Source organism: Cibotium barometz, chromosome 56 (genome assembly GCF_041138505.1).
Source record: "Cibotium barometz isolate CiBa-2024 chromosome 56, ASM4113850v1, whole genome shotgun sequence".
Taxonomy (NCBI): Eukaryota; Viridiplantae; Streptophyta; class Polypodiopsida; order Cyatheales; family Cibotiaceae; genus Cibotium; species Cibotium barometz.
In genome coordinates, this window is record NC_141101.1 from 1,031,957 (window position 1) to 1,039,705 (window position 7,749).

Consider the following 7,749-nt stretch of genomic DNA (forward strand, 5'->3'; position numbering starts at 1 on the left):
ACTAGGACATCTAGTATGTGGCCAGACATCATATCTGAAGTGGTGATCTAATGCATGTGAAATAGGTGCTAACTATCTGTAATAAACATGGCGGGCCTCCCTCCACAATTCTTCATAAATAACAACTATGAAGCATGTAACTGCACATAGTGATCATGACAATATCTAAGGGTCCCATGTATTCTTAAAAATAACACTTGCTTCCATATATTCTTCTACAATACATTGGTTCATACACAAAATTTATTTCAAACAAAACAATATTTATTGGTTAGGGTCCTCACTGTCAAGTGCTCTCTAATGCATGTGGCATATCCATACGGAAGCTTGTAATGCATGACAACTCGCCTAGCCACCTCAAGGTCCTTCACTCTAATGTAACGCTCCACCCAAGTAAGGCAAGGACCTTCAAGACAATGCCACACAATTTATGCACCTACATTTTCAAACTTAAAAAAAAAAGACATAATGCATGTTCACTGCTCACCAAATAAAAAACATAAAAGAATCAACCGCCCACTATCAACCAGGCTTGACATGATCCTTGCTCAATCTATTCCATGGTGGAATCCCTCCTCTAGTCTGCATGCACTCACCCCACTAGAGACATCTAGCATAAAAAGTATGCTGCCCATTTTCACCTTTCTTCCCATCTTAATGTATTAATTTGCAGCAGGAGGTACAATGGACAAGAAGAACTCACGTATCTTAACATAAACATCGTTCTTCTTGCCGAGAGGGAAATCACACCCCATCGCAATATAGTCTCCCACCACATAACCATACCTAGTGGGAGATCCATGAACCAATTCTACATTTGGAGATGGTGGGTAGCAATAAACATAATGGACCTTAACCTTTTTCAAGGTGGTAGTGTCTACACAAACCAATGCAAAACGGGAATGACACAAAAGCCAGCCCAAACAACAAATTAAATCTGAATTCAATGCTCCTAATACACAAAACCATGTTTGAAAACACATACCTTCTCATTTCCTATGGATTTATTCAAAAGCGACTACTATTGATGTTGTGGGTTGGTGCTCCAAGGGTGATGATGAGTCATCCTCATCCTTAATAACTATGTATGAAAAATAAATATAGCATTCCTCACAACGTTGAATATATGTAATGTACTTTTTAAATTCTTGCTTAGGACACACCATACCTTCTATCTTTTCCTTTGTTGCTCCCTTTACCCCCTTTGCTATTGACTTCTCAGGAATTTCCGTTGAGGCTCATTTCTCTGTAGTACCATGCAACTTGTACATGTCCTGCTCTCTTGTAACCTGGAACTTTAATGTTTTGTTCATCGGCTCCTCTTGCAAGACTATTGTCTGTTGGAATGAGTTTAGGTTGTCCTAATGACACCCAAGTGGCTATTGTCATGATCTTATGACTAGCTCGAGGGCTAATCATTGCACGTTTGCACTTAACATCATTGCCTGTAGGGAAAGGAAAATCCAACCATACCATGATAGAATCTTCCAAAGGAAACATGGATGTTTCAGTTTTTGTTTTAGCTTTAGATCTTGTTTCTGTTTCATATTCCCATTTAATTTCATCCCCTGTTTGGCTCTCAGCTTTTCAAGAGTGCCCAATGTGTACACTGGCACACTTGGCCCTCTGACAATTCTTATTGAGGTCTGTTTAAAAACTTACGATTCCTCACAGTCCTATTTTATGGAGTTCTTTATGTCTTGGTTAACTCATGTTGAGCCCTTAAAGGTGCAAGTGCTGATGTGATTTTGGCTTCATCTCATGAGAGAAGAGAATTCCTCCAAATGAGGTTCTGAGAGACTGTTTTAATCTTGTAAGGGAATTATCAAATTCCTCACGTGCTTTCTCAAGTGTATGGTTTGGCAATCTGTCTCAAATGACTCTTCTCTGTAGAGAGTATGTCTTCCTCTTAGAAGGGAAAGCGGTATTCATTTGGGCTTTATTTTTTGGTTGCTCTTTTAGGATTGGCATTATGAGGCTCAATCACAACCACTAACCCTGTAAGACATTCCACCAAGCTAAGCATGCTCTCCTGAGCTTGCTTTTTGTGTTCCACATATGTCATGTGATCACTATTGTTTGTTTGGGGTGGTCGGGTGGGTTCTAGTTTCTTGATTGGTCTATGTGGTGCACTGAGTGAAGAGTCAGAACTTGTTTCATCCTCACTTAGTGACGTACTAGAACTTGTTTCATTTTCTCACTTTCTTTGGATTGTCAATTTTTCATTATGTTTACCCATGCGACGAGATCGAATTTTCTTTTGGCCTTTTGTATCCTGCGTCGCACATATGGTTGTTGTGTTTTATGTGGTGGCCTTTGATGTGGATGCTTCTGCATCCTATATAGATTTGGGCTCTTTTGTGTTTATGTCCTCTATAGGCTCCTTTTCCCTATCTTTTAATTCGACCTTGGTTTCGATAGTTTGTAGTCCCTTGTTTTTCTTGGGTTTAGAAGGTTGTGCTTTTTCTTTTGGGTTTTGTTTTAAAGCATGTTCTTCTACCCATGTTGAGGTATTATCTTTTGCATTCTTTTTTACCGTTTCTTGTACCTTGGCTTGTAAGCGTGCAAGCACATTCAAGGGGACCGTGGCCAATTGCCAGTTTTGTACACTTAAGATGTTAAGAGTTGTATTTTGTAAGACAAGGTGCATTGAAGCAACTCGTCTTGGGCAGTCTTGGAACATGTGATCAATGCCACATCGTTCACACATGGGTCACAAAGTGTTGGTGACTATGGGCATGGAAGTATTCCAAACTGTGCAGTCTGCCACCTTGTGAGGTCCACGACAATAGAAACACTGAATTGTTTGATTAATTGCTTTCCTGAGCAGTTTCTACCCTTTGGACGGTTTCTGTCTGGAGCACGAGAGATGGAGGTTTTGAGTTAATTGTGGATGAAGCGGGACACTTTTAGTATCGTGGTCAAAGGTTTTACAATATATGCAGTATAGAAGAACACGTGCCTTGTGTGCACAATGAGGATTGGGATGGTCATAGTGATTGCACTTAACACAAGGCATTTCGTTTTCTCACTTGTAGAGGCATTAAGGATGTCTGGTTTTGAAGGTTTTCATCCTCTCTTAGAGATGTTGGCTATAAGGTTTTAAGCAAGGCTGCATAAAATTCTGGGAATGTCAATTTTGAGATCGATCTTTCTTTTGCCATTGCTTCACTTGGTTTAGATGAGGAACACCTCATAGCATGATCATCTTCTAGCATGTTGTCATCTAAATGTATTGCTTCTTTGCAACATTGATCGAATGTTTCTAGATTAGATACAATGATTAAGTTGTGTAAGCTATGGCCTTTTACTAATGAAAGGAATTAGTAACGGACCAATAAGAATAGAGGAGTGTGCACATTTGGTCTCCTTTGTATATAGGGAGAGAGACTAGGTAGTAGGGAGGGGGACTAGGCTTTTGGCGCTTATAATTACATTTGTCTCCTACAAAAAGTTGGGGGTTAGAGTAGGTAGGTGTGGTCCCACAATTTTCGTGGCTCCTTATTCCAAAACAGTCACTTTTCCCCCCAAAAACTCATCTCAAACTTGATTATAGACCAAAATCTCATTTTCAAGTCCACTTAGCTTCTTGAACATCCAAACTATACTCTCGTTAATCTCCTCCCTTCTATCATCTCTTCATTCTCCAAGGCTCCTCCAAAACCCTAATCTACACATCTCATTCTAGAACATTCACCCAATCCTAACCTTTCGCACAACAAGCTTCACCTTTAGCTTCAGGTTTATATGGCCGCACCAAGAAGACCAAAAGATGAGATTGAGGAGATATCGTTGCACAATAGGAAGGACGACGATGGTGCGTGGGTGGGAGAGGCATTTTGCAAGGGTTCTTGGGTTTATCTACAGCCTACTGCAATTGGTCCCCACCGCGTTTGACGGCGAGATGTGATGGAGCTTCATTGGAAAGGTCGTTTATAGGGTTTCGAAAAGGCAAGCAATGGAGAACTAGTGGCCATAAACTAAATTTATCTAAAATTCATCTTTGAATTTAAATAAAATGCCCATTAATTTTATTATGCTAGGAATTTCTCTTTTCCCATATAAATGATGGAATTCCAAATGTTATAGGAATTTCTCTTTTACTATTTAAATATTTCTCATAGATGAAAATAAATTTATCTAAAATTTATCTTTGAATTTAAATAAAATACCCATTAATTTCAATATGCTAGGAATTACACTTTCCTCATTTAAATATTTGAATTCCAATATGGTGGGAATTCCTCTTTCATTATTTAAATTTATCTATGCAAGAAGATAAATTTAACTAAAATCTTTCTTTAATTTTTAAATAAAATATACATTATTTTAGCATCCCAATTTTTCTCTTACTTCATTGGAATACATGGATTTCCATTGTCATGGGGATTACTCTTTTAACATAAAAATGAATTACTAGAAATTTCTCTTTTTTCTAATTAACTATTTATGCATAAACATAAAAATTAAATTTTTCATGATTATAATGAGAATAATTCAATTAATCTAGGATGATTAATCCTAGAATATGGTAGGAAGTCCTCTTTTCATATTATGAATGAAAATCATTTATGTGTTAATTTTTTAAAATTTTTACCATAGCTTCATTGCTACTATTACTGATAATTCTCAATAATTTTAAAAATATAAACTTTAGTAATATCATATGATAGAATTACCATTAATTGGATCAATATCCAATTATGGACTTGATTCCTAATTTTTCCATGAATTAAATAGCATAAAAGCATTAAAAAGCCACTTATTTGTTGGCCTCAATTTGACAAGCATAGAAATTACTTTTAGATTAGAAAATTGTTTCATGAGAAGCCTCATTTGAATATAGAATAGATCATAGGAATGACCATTCTTTGGGAGGGAGAGAGAGAGACATGCTTTAAAAAAAACATTTAATTTAAGCATAAATGGAAATATATGTGTTTTATCACTACAATTCATTAAAGAACTTCAATTGTATTAAAAAGCCATTCGATTGAATGCTTCTCAAGCTTGAGAAGGGTTGAGAAGAGAGAACATTTGGAGATTTAAAAAAAAGACCATAAACCACACTTTACCTCCTAGATTTCTTGATTCTTTAATCAATGTAGAGGCCCCCAACCAATCAATTGGTTTGGTATGTTGATGAAGACTCCAAGGAAGATTGAAGAGAGAGAGAAACTCCAATCTCTCCAATTTGTAGAGGATAATAGTAAATATCATTATTTCAGTATAATAGTGGCATGGTATAGTTCTCATATTTTTTTTACAAAGGGCTAAGGATCTATTTATAGGTGAGGGAGGCCTCTAACCAAGTCCAACTAGTTTGTAGATTTTTCTAGGTTTAGTTTGGCTGAATTTGGACAACCACACATGTGAAATAGGCGCCTCCTTGAAGAGCCCCCTTCTCCTTACCAAGGTGTCAAAATTGAATCATTATACCCAAAATATCTCATTTTTTTAGTAATATTCATAGTTTTTTACTAATAAACCTTGTACTTAGTCAACTCTTCATCTTAAGTGGGCATTTACTCATTTTTTGGGTATTTTTCTTTTATAAATTAGATTTATCTCCTCCCCACACTTGGATTGATCCTATTGGCCCATAGGAACCTTAATTGGACCATAGTCTAAAAATTTCTGAAAAATCTAGACCCTTAGGCTAAGGTTCTTTATACTTATTTTCAATTAATTCCAAATGCACATTGAAAAGTTCTTTTTAAATTTCTGTTTTAAGGGAACCCATTTTAGACACTAGGAGGATTTTTATATCAAAAAATATCTCAATTTTAGATTATCTCTCTCTAGACATTTTCTCTCTCTAGGTTAAAACAGGGTAAAACATAATGTTTCTTTTATTCCAAAGAGGGGAATAACTACAAGATAAGAAGGGGAGGTTCTTACACCTGTACACGTCAAAAGCTGGAGGGAGGAATCTTACATCCTACCCCACTTAAAAAACGCGAGATGTCCTCATCTCGTAGGTGGAGTATGATCTCTTTCATCGTCATCTTCTTCTTCTTCTTCAATCACTTCCAGCGTTACTACCTTGGAAGTGGAGGACCGATTTGGGAACACCTCTCTTTGACTTCCCCTATTCTGAGGCGGAGGTCTTGCATTACTTTGGATTAAAACTGCGGGTTGGTTAGAGGGTCTTCATCTGGGATTTCTCTGATTTTGGCGGAAAGGAACCTGATTCCTCTGGAAGGAAGGAGCTGGAGTTTGGAATCTTGATCCTTGATTTTCTCGCCCCCCTGAAAACCTTGTTCCAAAAGGAGTTGGGCAATCCATACTGCGATGTCCAAATCTTTGACAGTTATAGCACTTCACTCCCTTGTTTAAGGGTGGAACTTCTGAAGTTGAATTCCAAGGGATTGTGTTCCGAGAAAAGGACATTTCTTCCATTCTGGAACTTTCCTTATGCTGGGCTTGACCCTTATGTCTCTTAGATGGTGGAAGGTTGGAATCACCTTTTGGAGCTAAAAACCTTTTGAAAGGTGATGGTGCTCGCTTCGGCGAGACCTTGACATCAAAGGCCTTGGCAAAATTCTTCACCATCCACATTGCTTCGGCCATGGAAACTGGCTTGGCATTCTTCACTAGGATATTCAAAGGTTCATTCAGTCCCCGAATGAACCTAGCCATTAGTTCTTCTTCATCCAGTGGTGGCGAGTATATGAGGAGGAGAGCGAACGCTTGGTGATATACTTCAATAGTTCTGCTCCCCTGGGTTAACTCTAAGAATTCGTTCATCTTTGTTTCCAAAAAGCCGGGAGGACAGAATCTCTTCCTTAGGTAAATTTTGAGATCATTCCATGTTTGAGTGTTTTGATCCACATGGTTTGTCTCGCAGTGGTTTCTCCATGCTACTCTGGCTGTTTCTACTATCTTTAGCCTTGCAAGAGCCATTTTGCTCTTCTCATTGTATCCGGTGACATCGAAGTACTCTTCCATTGCTTTGATCCACTTCTCTACAATCTTGTCCAAGTTTTTCTCTTCACCCTTGAAAGATTCAGGCTGCAATCTATGAAGAGTTTTAAGAACATCCAAGTCGAGCTCTTCCTCATCGAGTTGGGGGTTATCATTCCTACCACGACGACCTCGATCCATGATCTTATCAATACGAAAATTCTTGTTAAGTTCTTTATTTACAATTCAAATTTGACTTTAGATCCAACTGATTCTGGGGTTCTTTAGATTGGTCAGCTCTCCACAGAATCATGGGATAAAGATCCCTTATATAGAACTCATCAGATAACAATTCATTTAGAACATATCATTCATATTCTTAACACAATAATGGTCCATCAGACCAAAAATTCCATCTAAACATTCCTCCATGGAAGTTTCAGTTATGCAGGTTTTCAATTTGTCATCCCTTAACTGGATCCACTAGGTCAAGTGTTAACAGTAGCAATTTGCCAGCACAATCCACTAATCTCTCGTAGTGATTTACTGAAGTCATTATTGTCATTCCAGTTACGAACATCATCACAGGGACTCGTCCCATTCATCCTCGTTGTGGCTTTGTTCAACTGATCGCTTTTTAACCAAAATTCAAGAATCATCTTTTTCAATCAGAATCCAAATCAACTCATCAATTCTCAACCAGAATTTTAAAATCATATCAACCACATTCGAATTCATCATCTGGATAGCATTTTTACTTATAATTTCAAGGTCAGATTTACTCGTATATACTGCCAGTAAAGAGCTGCACTTATACCCTCAATATATATGGGTAGTCACGGT